General features: G+C 47.6%; 2 long non-coding RNA genes across 4 annotated transcripts; one reads left to right on the top strand and one right to left on the bottom strand.

Annotated features, from left to right (window-relative positions):
* Positions 1-50: 50 nt before the first annotated feature.
* LOC131817606 (uncharacterized) lies at positions 51-558 on the top strand. The gene is made up of 3 exons (XR_009348555.1): positions 51-161; positions 245-304; positions 458-558. It is a non-coding gene; the product is annotated as an uncharacterized LOC131817606 (long non-coding RNA).
* Positions 559-4464: 3906 nt separating this feature from the next.
* LOC131817609 (uncharacterized) lies at positions 4465-18544 on the bottom strand. 3 transcript variants are annotated; one of them, XR_009348558.1, is made up of 4 exons: positions 17637-18544; positions 16978-17078; positions 16224-16596; positions 4465-5789 (listed from the first exon to the last, which is right to left on the bottom strand). It is a non-coding gene; the product is annotated as an uncharacterized LOC131817609 (long non-coding RNA). The 3 variants fall into 3 exon arrangements; XR_009348557.1 differs by having other exon boundaries at positions 16978-17159; XR_009348559.1 differs by lacking the exon at positions 16978-17078.
* Positions 18545-18643: the final 99 nt, after the last annotated feature.

The following is an 18643-nucleotide window of genomic DNA, read 5'->3' on the forward strand; positions in this document are numbered from 1 at the left end:
GAATGCCCTTCTCTCGTCACCACGGCCACCATTCTGGTCTCCCAGGCAACCCCTCTTACGTTCTAGTGGCTGATCTGCCCTCTCTGCCTCAGAGTCCAGGAAAGGAAGAGGAAGGTCAAGCAAGCACGGAGTTCAAGACCATGGCCATGAACTTTCAGGAAGTGAGGAGGGGTCTCGCAGGGGGAGGGAGGTCAGAGGGAGGGAAGGAAGGGAATAAGCCCTGACCTCTGACTGCTCCCCCCAGAACGTAACCCTGGCTATGGCTGTATTCACCATCCTTGCCTCCATCTACTTCTTCAACAAGGTGAGTGGGAAGAGGGTCAGGGTGGTGAGCTGAATCTCTGTCTCTTTGGCCCCAATTTTTTTTTAAATTTTTTTTTCTTTGGCCCCAATTTTAACCACTTAGCCTCTTCTCCTCTCCCATGCCTCTGTGATTTTCTGTGTCTTCCTCCCTTAGGCTCAGCAATGAGAAGACACGGGATGCCTAATCCAAGAGCATTCGGCCCTGGATCATGACTCTGGCCTCTGAGACCAAATAAATGGACTGAATCAGCACAACCTGTTTCATCCTGGCTGGTCACAGCCTCCCCAGCTCTGTTGGAGGGGCAGGAGGAGGGGGGCCAGGAGGGGGGCCAGTCTCCTGGGCCTGATAAAGGAGGGGCTAGAGGCCCGGAGTCTCTGGTTTGAGACAGGGAACCCAAAATTTGAGCTGAGTTTTGAGAGATGAGTAGGAGTCTTTCGGGAGCAGTTAGGAGGAAGGACATTTGTACTCTGGGTGCAAAGGCACAGAGGGAAGGGGCACCTGGGTGGCTCAGTTAAGTGTCTGCCTTTGGCTCAGGTCATGATCCCAAGGTATTGGGATCAAATCCCACAATGGGCTGCCTGCTCAGCAGGGGAGTCTGCTTCTCCCTCTCCCTGTCCCCCTCCCCTCTGCTCATGCTCTCTCTCTCTCTCAAATAAAATCTTAAAAAAAAAAAAAAAATAGAAGGTACAGAGAGGAGAGAGAGCAGGACTGACTCACCTGGCATCAACACGAACTGCTGCGTACTTCAGCTACATTCCTTCTCTCTGAACCCTGGTTTTCTTCTCAGTCAGACAAAGGTGAAAATTTTTGTTCAGTGGGCTCTGAAGGCCACAGCCAGAAAAACTTGAGACCAAAGACACAAACTGAGTTTGTCAGGTATCATCTTCATTGTTATATTTTGCAACACATCTTTCTCTTTTCTTAGAAAACTTCTACTCAACCTTCAATACCCACTATTAATGCCCCTTCCTATAGAAGTGTCTAGACCTCCAGACAGTCTGTTACTAAGCTCCCTCACTAACCACCTCCTCCCCACTGCCTGCCTTCATCCCCAGCAGATGGAATGCCCTGGGGGACACCCCAGGCTTTGGCTGAGCTTCCTCCACTTTCTTATATGATGAACAATTTTATTTTGATTCAATATCTAAAAGGGCAGCTCCTGAAGAGGGTGACCATTTCGCAGGAAAGGCCTAGCAAATTTCGATTAGGAACGGACTTATAGCCTCACTACAATTTTGCCTCGCGGATTGCAGACACCTTGGGCCAGTTGTTGCAACGTCATTGGTTAATAGCGTCCTCTTTATTTCTTTTTTAAAGATTTTATTTATTTATTTGACAGAGAGAGATCACAAGTAGGCAGAGAGGCAGGCAGAGAGAAAGAGGAGGAAGCAGGCTCCTGCCGAGCAGAGAGCCTGATACGGGACTTGAACCCAGGACCCTGAGATCATGACCTGAGCTGAAGGCAGCGGCTTAACCCACTGAGCCACCCAGGTGCCCCCCCGCCGTCCTCTTTATTTTTCAAAAACGTCCTGATGTAGAGGTTAGTTTTACTTACAGGAAACCCTGGCTGCAAAACTAGGAGCCACCACACGAGGGAGGTGTTGGACCATTTTCCCAGCCAGAAGGTAGTCCGCCTGGCTCCGGGAGGGAACTTGGCTTGGGCAAACCGGAATTCAGAGACCTTCCTGGCGGGCTCCCACCAGGGTTTCTCTCTCCCCGGACCTTCGCCTTACTTCCTGTCTCTAACCTCTAGCTTTCACAGAGGTCCTTTACATCCAGAGCTGACTGTCCCTCCCTGCTAGCAGCCTTCCCATGTCCCCCACCTCAGATGGCCCCCCTCCCCCAAGAGTCCCAGCCCTTCAGCTTGGCCTTGGAGTTGTGTAGGACCTGACGTCCCTCTAGTCTTTTTTCTTTTCTTTTCCTTTCCATCTCACCTACACCCTTCGCACAGCTCCCCCGCACCCCGCCCCAGTATATCCTTAACCACATATAACAGAGATAGTAAAAAATGTTATTCCCTTGTGTCTTTGCACATACAAGCTATGCTTCCCGCCTGGAGTGCCCCTTCCCACCTCTGCTCTGCGTCTGCTTCCTCTAGAAGGCTTCCTAAAACCCCTCCTGCTCCCAGTGTGGCTGCTTGCTCTCCCCTCCCATCCTTGGTGGCCGTGACCAGGGAGCTTGAAAGTGGGGTGCACAGAATAGGATCTGACTCCTAAGGGACCCCCAGCTTGGGTCTTGGCTGTTAATGCTTGTAGAACAACCAAATACAGACAGAGCAGTTGATCTGTGCATGCCCCCCCTCCCCGTCCCTAGGGTTTTCAACCACTTAGTGCTGGGGTTCTGGGTCCCCTGGGAGCTATTAAGGTTGCATTTCTACAACCACAGGCACTTCAGAGGGATGGGGCTCAGCCCGCTGCCCGTGGGGAGCTTTTGAAAGTCCCAGAGACCAGCTCTACCCTGGACCACTTAAACCACAACGCCTGGGGATGGGGCCTGGACATCGATTGGATTTTAAAAGCTCCCCCTGGAGATTGTGATGTGCAGCCAGGGTCAGAGGCGTCTCTGTAATGCATTTTCCCAAGACAAGAAGAGAGGAATTTCCCCGCCCGCCTTGGAGCTCAGTTCACGGCAGCTCCGTGGATACATCAAAAGACTCAGAACGTGAAGCAAAATTTAACCTTTAGTTTAGCAAAATTTGGGAGTTTGAAAACAAGAGAAAGACAAAGTAGTTTGTTCCCAGAGCAGGGCACCGGAAGGGCGATGGGGAGGCCCATTTCCCAGGGCAGTGAGAGAAGACAGGCATGATGATAACCAACGCAGTGCTGAGCCAGAGAAGCCGGTGGCCCAGGGCTGTCCCAGTGTTGCTCTGTTCCATCTGGGGGACCAAGGCGTCCTGGGCTGCATCGAACTTTCCAGTTTGAGCTCCCAGAGCCCTGGATCACAGGAAGCGCTCAGTCCTGGGATAATCAGGCTTGTGGGGGGTCACACTCATTCTAAATTCCTCAGCCATGTCCACAGTCCTGCCTTTACATGCAAGCCCACAGCCCGTGGTCTGTCTCCCTGTCCGTCTGTCTCCCCCGAGCGCTCTTCTTCAGGTTGAGGCTGGTGCTATTTCGGTCTTTCACTGGAGCTCTTCGTGTTCCTGTCTCTCACTGGGTCTTTGTCTCCATATCTTTTTCTGTCTCCTCTTCCACTTGATCCCTCCTGGCAGCCTGACCTGCCTCTCACCTCCCCTCCCTACTTTGGCTGCCATCTGACGCCCATGTCTACGCAGTCTCATCACGTTTGCACCTGCACGCATCCCCTCCCCTCCACCTCTTCCATTTCACCTCATTTCTCAGGGCTTCTGCATCATCTCTGCCCCCCACCAGCGTCTCTATCCCTCTCTCAGGGTCTCTGTCCCACTTTCTCAGGGTCTTCTGTGTCTCCCTCCACCCCGTCTCTGTCTCCCTCCTCCCTGTCCTCTCTGCATCTCTGTCCCTCTCTCTCCTCCTCTCTCTCTGCCTCCCCATTCTCCTATATCCATCTCTTGCTGAACCTGCACACCCCATATTTTCCAGGCTTGGAGGAGATAGGACCTCCGCCACCCTCTGCCTTCCCCCATACTGTCTCCAACCCCCAGGAATTTCCCTTCAGGTCCTCCCAGGATGACTGGACCTCTCACCCATGTCCTCCTCAGACACTCTCCCTCCATTCTGCCAAGGGTCTGGCATAGCCTGGAGGCCTGGTCCCCAGGTGTGTAACGCATAGGGTTGAAGCACCCACTACTCACCCTCCCCTCCCCCACCCAGGGTGAGCTCCAGTGGTCTGAGCAGCACCCACACTTCCACCATGTCTGGCCTGGGATCCCCTATCCCCACCAACCCCAGCAGAAGCAGCAGGGTAGTAAAGACACAGATGAAATTAAGCCTATTTGTCAAAATGGGGAGAGGATCCTGGATTATCTTGGGGGGGCATACAGTCACTAGGAAGTAGGAGAGGGAGGCAGAAGAGCGAGGGACCCAGAGACCAATCCTGCTGGTTCTGAAGATGGACCAAGGTCCATGAGCCACAAAACAGGGCAATTTCAGAAACTAGAGAAGGAAAGGAAATGGACTCTCCTCTTGAACCCAGTGACCCACCCCAATTTAGGGCCCCCAGAACTGCAGGATAGATTCATGTGGTTTTAAGCCTTTAAGTTTATAGATATTGGTTACAGCAGCCATTAGAAATGAATACAACCATTTCATAGACCAGCAAATGGAGGTGCTCTGAAGGTCACACAGTTTGAAAGTAAGTTTGCCTCTGAGGACAGGAGTACGGAGTTGAGGGCAGGCTGCCAGAAGAGGGGGTCTGGACCCAGGATGGTGGCAGGGGAGGCCTGGAGGGTGTGGCAGGCTGTGGGAAATGGAGAGGTTAGTCTCCCATGCTCTGCCAGACTGGAAGGAGATGAGGCGAGGGAGGGTGTCCTGGATTAGAGCCCACTACTAGCCCCTCCCTCCTTCATACTCTCTTCTCCATCTCTATGGCCTGGCCCCCACTCAGGCCTTCTCTTCTCCAGGACCCTCATGCTCACTTTCTCCTGGCCTCTTTCTGTCCCCCAGGAGACCCCAGAGGGACTCCTCTACATTCAGGGTTGACTCTAACCCTTCTCTGCTCACACACCTCCCATGGCTCCCCGGTGCCCCTCAGCCTGGCCTTCCAACAGACCCCATCAAAGCCTTCAACTCCATCTCTCAAGCCCACCCCCTCCACCCCTTACACCTGGTCCCTGCTTTGTCACAGCCATAACCAATTTGATAGCTCACTGACCATATCCATCTCTGTGGCCAGCTTGCAGCCTCTTTCAGATCAGAGTCCTGGGATGATGACTCTGGGGTCCCCAGCATCACCCACCACTGGAGGAGGCACATGGGAAGTCCCCATTTTTCAAAGAAATGAATAATTCATTACACTGGGCAAGGTCTGGGTCAGCACAAGACCCAGAGGGTGGGGCGGGGCATCATTCATGATAGACCGCATCTCAGGAGCGAGGGACACAGAAGCGAATGAAACAGACAAAGGGGTAAGGCTGTCATCTTGCCCCCCTTCTTCATTTGATTCTGCAGGGACAAGAATGGGAACCAGGAGACCCATAGCACAGCTGGTCGTGTGTGTTGGGAAGGGCATGGCCTCTGGACTCCCGCCACAGTGCTGAGTTTGAACCCGGACCCTGACATCCTGACCCTGACTGGGACCCTGAGCAGTTCAGTCTCTCTACCCCAGCAGGGGTGTGTGAGGATTAGGAAGCATTCTGTGCTCAGTCAACAGGAACAGAAACTACGGCTTTGTTGCCGCCGAGGAAGGAGGGCTTCAGGTGCTGGGAAGGGAAAGGTGTCAAGTGTCAGGGGGTGAGGAGTCTCATGACAGCTATTTTCCGACGTTTGATGACAGTCTGTCTGTCTCCCACGGCTAGGAACATCTCAAACCAGGCCAGATTGGGGGCGCCGCCTTCCCTCTCTCCCTGCTGAGAGAAACAGAGGTAGTGATTAAGAGCGAGTAATTGCTTCCCTCCTGCCGGGGAGGTAAATATCTTTCTGCAGGATTTTGCTGTTCAGGACTTTCTTCCCTAGGCTGTGAGCTCTGTGAGGGCAGAGGCCCTGTTCTGGTCAGGGATTCAGAGGATAGCAGAGATTTGTGCCGTGGGCTCCATCAATACTTGAAGGGACAGACTATTGTGAGGAGGAGGCTGTAGGCTCTGAAAGATAGGGGTTGTTGGCCCCTCCCCTTGGGACATAAGCTCCTCCCCCAGAATGTCAGCCCCTCCCCTTGGGGTATCAGTCCCTCCCCTGAGATGTCAACCCCTCCCCTGGGATGTTAGCTCTTCACCCAGAATTTCACGTCTTCCCCAGGACTGTTGACCCCTTTCCCAGAATATCAACCCCTCCTCTTGGGGTGTCAGCCCCTCCCTGTACTATGTAAACCCTCCCTCAAAATGTCAGCCCCTGGGTCGCCTGGGTGGCTCAGCGGGTTGGGCCTCTGCCTTGGGCTTGGGTCATGATCTCAGGGTCCTGGGATCCAGCCCCATATCAGGGTCTCTGCTCCGCGGGGAGCTTGCTTCCCCCTCCCTCTCTGCCTGCCTCTCTGCCTACTTGTGATCTCTCTCTGTGTCAAATAAATAAATAAAATCTTAAAAAAAAAAAAAATGTCAGCTCCTCCCCCTGGGATGTTAGCTCCTTCCCCAGAATGTTAACCCCTCCCACTGGCATGTCAGCTCCTCCTGTTGGAATGTTAGCTCCTCCCCCTCAAATGTCAAGCCCTCTCCCTTGAATGTCCCTCTCCAAAGTAGGGATCCTTGTCTCCTTCACCTCTCTGTCTCTAGAGCCTAGAACCATAACGTTCAGCTCACCGGTTCTCAACAATCATGACTGAATGGATTAGTAGGGTCAGTCTTTTCAAGGCCCAACTACCACTTACTCGCTCTGTGACCATTGGTAAGTGGCTTTACCACTCTGACCCTCCAGCTTCCTCATCTGTAGACTAGTCATAATTGCATTATCACTCTGGTAGGGTCGAGATGCCAATTTGGGGTGTCTGTATGTTTATAGAGCGCTGGACAGGGCCTGGAGCACTGGTCACCATCAGTGCCGATGAACTGCCTTTATCTGAGTGAATGAAGCTGTGATCACCTTCTTGGATTCTCATAGAAATTTTATTAAAGAGAGATTTTCAGTCCCCAAAATCCAAGGCTTAGGGCATCCTCCACAAGCCTCTCCCATGGAGGCTGCCCAAGGAAATGCTATTTCCTTCCCTTGGCCATGCCAAGAAGCAGTGCTCCCTCTGGGTCTCAATCCCACCTTACCAACCATGCGGGGCTCTTCCCAACCAAAGACCACCATCTCCCTGAGGAGGATCCTCAAATGCCTCTAAAACCAGAGTCTCCTGAAAGACTACTTAACCGCATTCATTAGAAAATCAATACAAATTTAAAACTTCACAGGGATCTCACTAGTCTCCTGGAGTGTGTGGGAGGGGAAGGTGGAAGATGGTGACATCCTGGTCATTCTGCTTCCCCCCCACCCACCTGCCTCTGCCTACTTGTGATCTCTCTCTCTCTTTGTCAAATAAATAAATAAAATCTTTTAAAACAAACAAACAAACAAAACAAATAGATTAAGAACTCTTCCAAGTCAGTATCAAAAATACAAATCACACAATTTTTGAATGGGCTAGAGATCTGAATAGACATTTCCCAAAGGAGATACACAAATGGCCAAAAAGCACATGAAAATATCTGCATCATTAGTCATCAGAGAAATGCAAATAAAAATCACAAGGAGGTAGGTACCTCTTCGCATCCATGAGGATGGCTAAAATTAAAAAGTCAGATAATAGCAAGTTTGGGCAAGGATGAGGAGAAACTGAAACCCTCACACACTGCTGGTGGGAGCATAAAATGGGGCAGACTGTGGGAAACAGGCTGGTAGTTCAAAAAAGTCAAACATAGAGTTACCCTGAGATCCAACAATGCCCCCTCCTAGACAGATTTCCAGGAGAAATAAAAACATACAACCACACAGAAACTGGAACATGAATATTTATAGCAGCATTTTTTTTTAAAGATTTTATTTATTTATTTGACAGAGAGAGAGAGAGATCACAAGTAGGCAGAGGCAGGCAGAGAGAGAGGAAGAGAAGCAGGCTCTCCGCTGAGCAGAGAGCCCGATGCGGGACTCGATCCCAGGACCCTGAGACCATGACCCGAGCCGAAGGCAGCAGCTCAACCCACTGAGCCACCCAGGCGCCCTATTTATAGCAGCATTAAAGGTGTTAACAGTCGCCATCAACTGACAATGACAAACAAAATGCAAGATATCCATACAATGAAATGTTATTCAGCCATAAGAAGGAATGAGGGGCTACTCCATGCCACAAACCACACTAAGCTAAAGAAGCCAATCAAAAAGACGACACATTTACACGATTGCGTTCATCTGAAATATCCATAAAGGGAAAATCTGTAAGATCAGAAAACAGATTCTTGGTTTCTTCGGACTGGGAATGGATGGAGAGATAAGATAATTGCTAAAGCTACAGGTTTGGGGCACCTGGGTGTCTCAGTGGGTTAAGCCTCTGCCTTCGGCTCAGGTCATTCTCAGGGTCCTGGGATCGAGCCCCACATTGGGCTCTCTGCTCAGTAGGGAGCCTGCTTCTCCCTCTCTCTCTGTCTGCCTCTCTGCCTACTTGTGATCTCTGTCTATCAAATAAATAAATAAATTCTTTATTTTAAAAAAAAAGCTACAGGTTTGGTGTTTGTTTGTCTGTTTGTGATGGTGAAATGCTCTCAAATTGACCATGATGATGGTTGCTCATATCTGTATGTACCAAGAGCCGATGAATTGTCCACTTTAGTTGTATGGATTATATGGTATGTGAATCTCAATAAAAGTTTAAAATAATCCAAGTAGAAATTTGCTTACAACTATGTTAGATCTATGACTTTTTGGTGAGGTATTAACATCTGTATAATATTTAATCACACAACCAAGAGCATAGAGTGTCTTTATTTATAAAAGATTTTATTTATTTATTTGACAGAGATCACAAGTAGGCAGAGAGGCAGGCAGAGAGAAAGGAGGACACAGGCTCCCTGCGGAGCAGAGAGCCTGATGTGGGGCTCGATCCCAGGACTCTGGGACCATGACCTGAGCCGAAAGCAGAGGCTTTAACCTGCTGAGCCACCCAGGCGCCCCTAGAGTGTCTTTATTTTTATTCCAATCATCTTTGTGTCATTAATTAGAGTTTGTGGCACCTGAGTGGCTCAGTCAGTTAAGCATCTGCCTTCCGCTGGGGCAGGGTCCTGGGATGGAGCCCTGCTTTGGACTCCTTGCTCAGTGGGGACTCTGAACTGCCTCTCCCCCAGTTCATACTCTCTCTCACTCTCTCTCTCTTAAATAAATAAAATCTTTTAAAAAAATTAAGTTTTCTCTCCCCAAATCTTAATTTTTTTAATGTGTTATTTCCCAGATGATTTCAAGGTATTTCAGAGGGATGGTGAATATTTTTTTTTAAAGATTTTATTTATTTATTTGACAGACAGAGATCACAAGCAGGCAGAGAAGCAGGCAGAGAGAGGGGGAAGCAGGCTCCCTGCTGAGCAGAAAGCCCGATGTGGGGCTTGATTCCAGGACCCTGGGATCATGACCTGAGCCAAAGGCAGACACTTTAACCCACTAAGCCACCCAGGCGCCCCGATGAATGGTATTTTTAATTACATTTCATGGTTGTCTATTGTCGGTGTAAAGAAATGGAACTGATTTTTGTAGGTTAATCTTGGGGGGTTTTTTGTTTGACTTTTTAAAGGTTTTTTATTTTTTTTAAGTAATCTCTATACCCAATGTGAGGCTCAAACTCACAGCTCTGAGAGATCAAGAGTTTCACAATCCACGACTAAGCCAGCCAGACACCTCTCTAGGTTAATCTTGTAATTCAGGACCTTGCTGATATCTCTTACTTGTTCCTACAGCTTTTTAAATAAACCATTAATCAGGATTTATATACAGTACTGTGTTAAGCAACAGCCATGATGAGAATATCCTAATATCATTCTTGCTCTTGGAAGGAAGCCATCCAAAATTTTTATGGTGTTTGCTGGAAGCTTTAAAAGGTTAAGAAAATATCCTTTCCCCCCCTAGTTACTGTTTTAATTTTCACTCATAAATAGATATAAAACCTTACCAAATTATTTCTCCATGTTGACTGAAATCATTACATTTTCCTCCTTGGTCTATTAGTGAATTACACTAAAAGAATTTTTTTTTAAATTTTGAACGACCCTTGCTAACTAGCGATAAAGCCTACCCCATCGTGATGAATTACGATACAGTGTTGGATTTCGTAGGCTATTATGAGATATGTAGGATTTTTGCACCAACATTCACAAATTAAATGGACCTATAATTTTCTTTTCTTGTACATGTTCCTTATCTGGTTTTAGAATCAGCGTTGCATTAGCTTCCAAAAATGAACTAGACAGATTCTACATTTCTATTTTCTGGAATAATGTGTATAACATAAAAATTAGCCATTTCTTGAATATTTGATATCAGTCACCTAGAAGACCATCTGTGCCCCTGGAGATTTTTTGAGAGAGAGAGAGAGAGAGAATGGAAATCTTTGACTCTAACTTTGTATATTTTAGTAGTTACTGGTTTACTCAAGTTTTTGATTTTTGCATAATTTGGGGCATTTTATATTTTTCTAATGATTTAACCATTTTATCTACATTTTTAAATGCTGGCCCATAGTTGGTTATAGTACTATCTAATTACATTTTTATTTTTTATTTTTTAAAGATTTTATTTATTTATTTGACAGACAGAGATCACAAGTAGGCAGGGAGGCAGGCAGAGAGAGAGGAGGAAGCAGGTTCCCTACTGAGCAGAGAGCCCGATGTGTGGCTCGATCCCAGGACCCTGGGATCATGACCTGAGCCGAAGGCAGAGTTGAGCCACCCAGGCACCCCTCTAATTACAATTTTTAAAGTTTATTAATTTATTTTTAAGTAAACTCTACACCCACCAAGGGGCTCAAACTGATGACCCCAATACTAAGAGTTGCATGTTCCATGACTGAGCCAGCCAGGTGCCCCTAATTACTTTTTATATCTCAGTCCTAGCTATAATTATCCACTTTTATGGTTTGTATTTTATTTGGAGCCCCTCTCTCTTTTTCTTATTCAGTTTTGCCAAAAGTCAATCGATGTCAGTAACTTTTTCTAAAATCAACATCTTGTTTTGTTAGACTTTTCTCCCCTCTTTCATTCCATTGATTTCTGTGCCCCTTTTTTTGGTCACTTGTTTTGCTCTTGTTCCTGTGGATTTGCTTGCTGATTTTCCCACTGTTTGCTTTAGAGTGTTTGTTCATTATAGAAAAAACTATTTATTGGATCAAGTTTTTATCAAATGCTTTTTTTTCCATCTGTGGTGATAGTCATCTGGTTTTCCTCTGTTAACCCATGAATGTGGAGAATCAATCAATTGATTAAAGCAGATAGTAGTATTTTATTTAGGACTTTTTTGATTCACAAGAGAAATAGACTGTGGTTTTCCTTGTTTATGCTGTGCTTGACCATTTTTTCAGATTCTATTTTTTTAAGATTTATTTATTTATTTGACAGAGATCACAAGTAGGCAGAGAGGCAGGCAGAGAGAGAGAGAGGAGGAAGCAGGCTCCCTGCTGAGCAGAGAGCCCGATGCGGGACTCGATCCCAGGACCCTGAGATCATGACCTGAGCCGAAGGCAGCGGCTTAACCCACTGAGCCACCCAGGCGCCCCAGATTCTATTTTTTTAAATAATCTCTACACTCAGCATGGGACTTGAATCCAAAACCCTGAGATCAAGAGTTGCCCACTCCGCGGACTGAGCCAGCCGGGTGCCCCGTCTTTGACTGTGTGTGTGTGTGTGTGTGTGTTAATATTGTAGTAACCTCATAAAATGAGTTGGGGAGTGTTACTTCTTTTTCTAATTGCTGGGTGGGTTTATGCAAAGTTGTAATGACTTGTTCCATGAAACATCGTATGAAGCAATGGTTACTGAGACAGGATGGTCTTGATGCTGGCTTAAACAGGTGAATCGATGTGCAGAACAGAGAGCCCCATAAAAGACCCACAAGTACTTAAATATAATGAGGCAGGAACCACAGAGAATCGGAAAAGGTTAACTATTTAACAAAGGCTGTTGAAATCATTGTTTATCCTTAGGGGGAAAGTGAAATTGGATTTCTACATCACACCTCACAAAAATCAGCTTCAGGTGGACTGAAGACTTTCGTGTGGAAGGGAAAACTTTAAGAATGCAAGAGAAAGGGCGCCTGGGTGGGTTAAAGTCTCTGCCTTCAGCTCAAGTCATGATCCCAGGGTCCTGGGATGGAGCCCCGCATCGGGCTCTATGCTCAGCAGGGAGCCTGCTTCCCTTCCTCTCTCTCTGCCTGTCTCTCTGCCTACTTGTGATCTCTGTCTGTCAAATAAATAATAAATAAAATCTTAAAAAAAAAAAAAAAGAATGCAAGAGAATCTGGTTCGCCCCTCAGGGCAGGGAAGGCTTTCTTAAGGGACTGCATGATACTATAATGACGGACACATGCCATTATACGTTTGTCCACACTCACTGGAGGCACACCACTGAGAGTGACTCCTTCAGTTAAACCTCGAGGGGTACTGATGTGTAGGTTCAACCATTGTGGCAAATGTACCCATTCTAGTGGAGGATGTTGATGGGAGGAGGTTATGCATGTGTGGGGGTGGGGTATGTGGGAAATCTCCCTACCTTCCTCTCAACCTTTTTAAAAAATATTTATTTATTTATTTATTTATTTATTTGAGAGAGAGCAAGAGAGATCACAGAGGGAGGAGAGTAGACTCCTCACCCGGGCAGGGCTCGATCCCAGGACGCTGAGATCATGACCTGAGCCCAAGGCAGAAGCTTAACCGCTTGAGCCAGCCAGGTGCACACCCCCACCCCGCCCTCACCTTCCTCTCAATTTTGTTGTCAACCTAAAACTGCTCTGAAAGAAAGAAGGAAAGTAAGACTCTTAGTTAGGGGCGCCTGGGTGGCTCAGTGGGTTAAAGCCTCTGCTTTTGGCTCAGGTCATGATCTCAGGGTCTTGGGATCAAACCCCTGCAGTCCTGGGATGGAGCCCAGCATCGAGCCCGAGCCCTGCATCGCATCTGGGTTCTCTGCTCAGGAGGGAGCCTGCTTCCCTTCCTCTCTCTGTCTGCCTCTCTGCCTACCTGTGATCTCTGTCAAATAAATAAATAAAATCTTAAAAAAAAAGAAAAGACTCTTATTTAAAAACAAAAACAAAAACCTTGGGGTGCCTGGCTGGCTCAGTCATGGAACATTCTACTCCTGATCTAGGGGACTGTAAGTATGAACCCCATGCTGAGCCTAGAGATTACTTAAAGAATAAAATCTTAAAGAAAAAAAAAAAAGCTAGCTGCATCTATAGCTGCATATAGTAAAATATGGTAATGGGCTAGATTTTTGCCCCTCACCACAGATTCCTATGTTGAAGCCCAGCACCTTAGAATGTGACTGTATTTTGAAATAAGGTCATTAGAAAGAGAGAGCACAAGCAAGGGGAGTGGGAGAGGGAGAAGCAGGCTTCCGGCTGAGTAGGAAGCCTGATGCCAGGCTCCATCCCAGGACCCTGGGATCATGACCTGAGCCAAAGGCAGACACTTAAGGGAGGTCCCCCAAATTAAGGGCTTTAAAACGAAGCCCTTAGAGTCGGCCCTAATCCAAGCTGATTGGTACCCTTCATAAGAGGACATCTGGACACAGAGAGAGACACCAGAATGCACAGACAGAAGACCGAGTGAGGACACAAAGAAAAGGCAGCCACCTGCCTGCTGACACCTGCATCTTCAACTTCCAGCTTCCAGGATGGTGAGAAATACCATTGCTGTTGTTTGAGCTACCCTGTCTTTGGTACTTCGTTACAGCAGCTCTAGAACACTAATGCAGATATTGTTGCTACAAAGCTCAAAAACAGGCAAAAAGAAATCATATGCTGTTTGGGGACGCGTATATACGCGCCAAAGTAATCATGGAAATTGAGTGAAGTTTAGACGTGATTCAGGATCGTGGTTACAGGTGGGCATGAAGGAAAGAGGAGTAAATAATAATGTCCTAGTATTAAATCGAATGATAAATTAATGGGTGGTCTCCCTGTACCTCAGTCATTACACACAGATTATTTTGCATGTACCCACCATTGCCCAAAAGATTGTTTTGAAGGCAGAGCTGGTGTTCTACTTCCCGCCACCTCTGTCCTCCAAATCCACCCCAGCTCTGGCTTCCTGCCCGGAAGGCTGCCAGGAGCTGTCACGGCTCAGGGTTAGAACCCGAAGTCCAGTTGCGTTTGGAGTAGGTGGAAATAGACTGAGAAGGGAAGGTTACTTGCCTCCTGCAAGAATTTCCAAAACCAGGCTCATGCTGCCATCTGGCCTGGCTCACACAACCACCTGTGCTTTGGAAAAAAAGCGACTTGCTGCTGGAATGACAGAGGCTGGCATTTAAGAGGCGGTGGTAGCTTGGGGCTGGAGCAGAGAAGAGGTTGTTCAAATGAATGAATAAAGAACATGGGGCTGGCATGGAAAAGCCTGTAGAAGCCAGGAGGGGGCCATGTTCAAAGTGAACCACTGAGGACAGAAACAGGACCTAAAACAAAAGCAATCATTCCATGCTCCTCATACTTCCCTCAACTGACCATAAGGAGGAAGGACATACTTCACCTCATATATTGTGGCAGAGAATGAGTACCCTGAGTCGGATCACCATGAGGAAACGTTAGGCAAACTCAAGGGAGGAACTCCTATTTAAAAAAGAAAAAAAAAAAAAAAAAAGGTTGGGTTGTTCTTCCAAAATGTCGATATCATAAATATGGAAATGTTCCAGATTCAAGGAGATGTGGCAACAAAATGCAATCCCTAAGCCCAGACTAGATCCTGAACTGGAAGGGGAAAGTGCTGTGAGAGAGCATTTGAGTCAACTGATGAAACTGATAGCTCAAGACATTAGATAAAAAGAATCAGTAAATGTTATGTTTATTGAGGTTGAGGACTGTGGATAAATAAGAGAGTATCTCTGTTTTTAGGAAATACACACACAAGTATTCGGGGGTAAAGGGCGACAGTGTATGTAACTAAAACATGCTTCAGAAAATAGATGCACATACTGAGAAACTAAAACCAGCTCGGACTGTAAACCTCTGCCTACCATTTATCTACACACACAGATAAGGTTCGGGGCAGAGTTAATGGGCAACATTTTTCCCAGGGATACGCGGCACCTGTGAAGGGTCCTACCACCTGCTTTGTGAGCAAGGACTGCTCTCTTACTCACTGAGGAAGTTTGTTCTCTAAAATCACAGGCTTTTCAAAACTTTGTTGTTTGAAAGTCTATCTGTAGGAATGGAACTTAGCCCACTTTTCCCGGAAGATCTACGTCACTTTGACACAGACAAGAAGCCTCAATTTCCAGCCCCGATGAAGAGCTTTATATAGAGTTTCTGGGCATAGCATGCCACGTTTATCTTAACTTTGTAGTTTCCAAGGAAACAGGATCCTGAGTCCACTTTGCAGTCCATAACTGTTGACTCATTTATACACATCCCTGCTTTGCTCTGAAGCTACCAAACCACAGTTTCACTCAAATTTCACCAAATTCTTCTCTTCCCCCGAATGCCGTAAGTTGATCACAGCTTCTCTTTTGGGATGTGGTCTCCTTCCCTGCAACTGGTCAGTAAACCTGATTTTAATTTGTTCCTGCTAATTGGTTTAGGACGGATGGGTGGGTGTTGGATGGATGGATGGATGGATGAATGAATAAGTAATGATAAATCCAAAGCAATGGGGTAAGCTGTTAACAATAGATAAATCTGGGTAGAAACTATTTGTGTTTGGGCAGGTTATCTGTAAGCTTGAGATTATTTCCAAACAAAAAGTGTGTGTATGTGTGTGTGTGGTTTTTTTTTTTTTAGAGAAACTAAGTTTAGTTTGGACCAGTATTTAGCCATTTTTTTCGAGGCCAAGGAAGAATTTTTGTGTCGTATTTTATGTTGTAATTTAGTACATATTCAAGATACTCACATTTTGAGAAATTTTCTTCCCATTTTCTACGCATTTTCATATTTTCTATGCACTTCTGTTTTAAAAGACGCTTATTACCAATTTACAATTATCCGTGGAAATTCACCTGTATTTTTAAAAACTCTTGGAAAGGTCTGAGCACTGGTTACAATCTAAGCCTAAATGAATGTCAAGGCTTTGACTTTGGGTTTTTCCTCCCCGTTGACGCGTAACGGGACTACATTTCCCAAAATACCTTTGGGGCGAGGCCCGGCGAGGTTGGCGGGGGAAGGGTGTGAGCTGTGATTGGAGACGGTCAAGTTCCTACCTGTCACTTGGGAGGAGGGGGCGGGATTTTTCGAGAGGACTTCCATGAGGCTCCCGATGGCTGCTGGGAAACGTGGTTCTGGGAAGAATGTAAAGGCCTGCCGCTCGGACTCCTGGGACTTGTAGTCTTGGCAAACTGGTGACGACCGGGTTTTTCCTCCGCTGGGTCATCTCAGGGATTGGGCCCTTCCTCCACCACCGCCCTGGAATCTCTTCATGCATCGATCCCAGGCAGCTGCTGAGACCTTCTCTGGTCCGCGTCTCCGAGCTCTCTAACCGCAGGTGCTCCGCAGAGAGTCCGGGGGAGGGCATTGGCAAACGCTGGTCTTTAGCAGGCCTAGGAGGGCTTCTAGGAGGTGAGGGGGGCAGGGTCCCTATGAACAGAACTGAGTCAGGAATCAGTCCAAAATGCATCGTACAGGGGAGCTGATCTGATGCTTAAACAATCCTTGCAAAACGCCCTTCACCACCATCCCACGCTCCCACCTCTGTGTGGATGTAATTTTGTGTCCAGGCTTAGTATGACAATGGCCAAACAGTGACACCTAGAGTAATGGACGGTGTGATAAGGAAAGCCCCCAAGTATGTGGGAGCCCAGGGAAGGCTCCGGACTCAGCCTGGGGGAGGGCAGGGAGATAGAGAAGCAGAGATCGAACTCATCTCAAGGTCCCAAACATGGCACCATATAGGCGTCTTCCTTTCCATAAGGAGCTCCCCTATGCCTGGGGATGGTGGGGGCACAGAGTTGGTCATACCCAGCCCTGTCCAGCGAGGCTCCCTGGTCCGGCTCATCGGGGCTTACTTAGCTCTGAAGAGAACTCAGCATTTATGAACATCACAGGGGCACCATACCCTACTGGGGGAAGGGGAAGCAGGTTGTTCAGGGTGACACACTGGCCAATTCTTGAAAGAAGCTGTACATATGCAAAGGCAGCATCTGGATAGAGCATGCAGAGGGGGAGGTTAAAATTGCCATGTGAGAGTCAGATCTAGTGTTGTAAAGACCCCTCTGTGTCCAGCACTCTTATAAGAGGTAGACACTCTTACCCCCATTGTACAGATGGGGGCACTGAGGCACAGGGGTTATATCTAACTTTATGTGCCTCGTAGGTAAGTGGCCAAGATAGGATTAGAACCCGGGACGTCTGGCTCCAGAGTCCAGGCAGGTAACCACTGACCTACTCCGTATTTACCCACCCACTTTCCAGAATGTCAGGTGTGTAATGGTGGGCCCCTTCCAGGCAGTAGCAGTTACCCATGTCTACCTAATATGCCCTCTGGTCGCCTAGAAGACAACCTGCTGCCTTCCTCGACCCCAGGAAACAAGTTCAGAGGAAGAATAATTTTGAGCTAGGTCTTCAGTCCCCCAATTGAAGCCTTCCTGACTAGAGCCCCCGCCCCCTCACCCCCTCACCATTCCCCATTCTGTTACTTCTATAGGGGCTGTGGGGCTGAGAAATGACAGGGGTGGAGATGACAGGGATGGCTCATTCCTCCCACTGGTGGATCCAGTGGTGACATTTAGGCTGGTGGTACCATGGTGAAGGAGAGGCAGGGATATAAGGACAGACAAGGTCACAATACATTTCCTGGGCTCCATGATGATGTCAGGGTCAGGCCCATGTTGCCACTATGGGGGGGGGGTAGTGAGAGGGGGCTGGGTAATTCCAAAAGAAGAGCTCCTCTTCCAAAGAGTGCTGTCCTAAGTGCTGAGGCCCAGGTTGGCCCACTCCTGAGTTTTCTGACTCAGGGAACGAAGGTATGAAAAAGGTAAAGAAAGGTAGCATGTGATTCACGATCAACCATTTTTAAATGCTCACTTTCCTGGGCTCCCCAAAACTTTCCAAGAGCTAATACAAGGCGGGATGATTATTACCATGTTCAGGTGAGGAAACTGAGGCTCACAGAGGAGGGACTGGCTTATGGCCTCAGAGGCAGGGAGTAGAGAAGGAAACACTGGGAGGGAGCCTAAATTCCCTCTGTATAGGTTAAGCTTGCTTCTCAACACATGCCCTGGGGGTAGGGACCATCTGGTGGAAAGAGTTTGAGATACACCAACTAAAGAAAATTAAAGGGGCTATTTCCTGCAGGACTTGTCAGAACCTTTAGCTCCTTTGTATTTCCCAGATCTCTTTAACTAGTACCAAGGCAAAGGCCTGGACAATGACTGACAGACCCTGTGTCCCAAAAGCCGTGAGTGGGACACAACAGGAGTAGACGCGTCAGCAGCACGTGCACACGTGCACTCCGGGCATCTATGTGCAGGAGCAGATGATGTGTGTACATTTGTACATGTGTTATCCATCACTCTGATTCTGGGGTTCAAACGATACCTGTAAATGCGGAACAGGACAGGCATCCAAAGGCCAGGGTCTTGCCCTTCCAGGCTTGCCCGGAGATGGAATAAAAGACCAAAAGTGC

The sequence above is a fragment of the Mustela lutreola genome, chromosome 16 (assembly GCF_030435805.1).
Source record: "Mustela lutreola isolate mMusLut2 chromosome 16, mMusLut2.pri, whole genome shotgun sequence".
NCBI classification, from domain to species: domain Eukaryota; kingdom Metazoa; phylum Chordata; class Mammalia; order Carnivora; family Mustelidae; genus Mustela; species Mustela lutreola.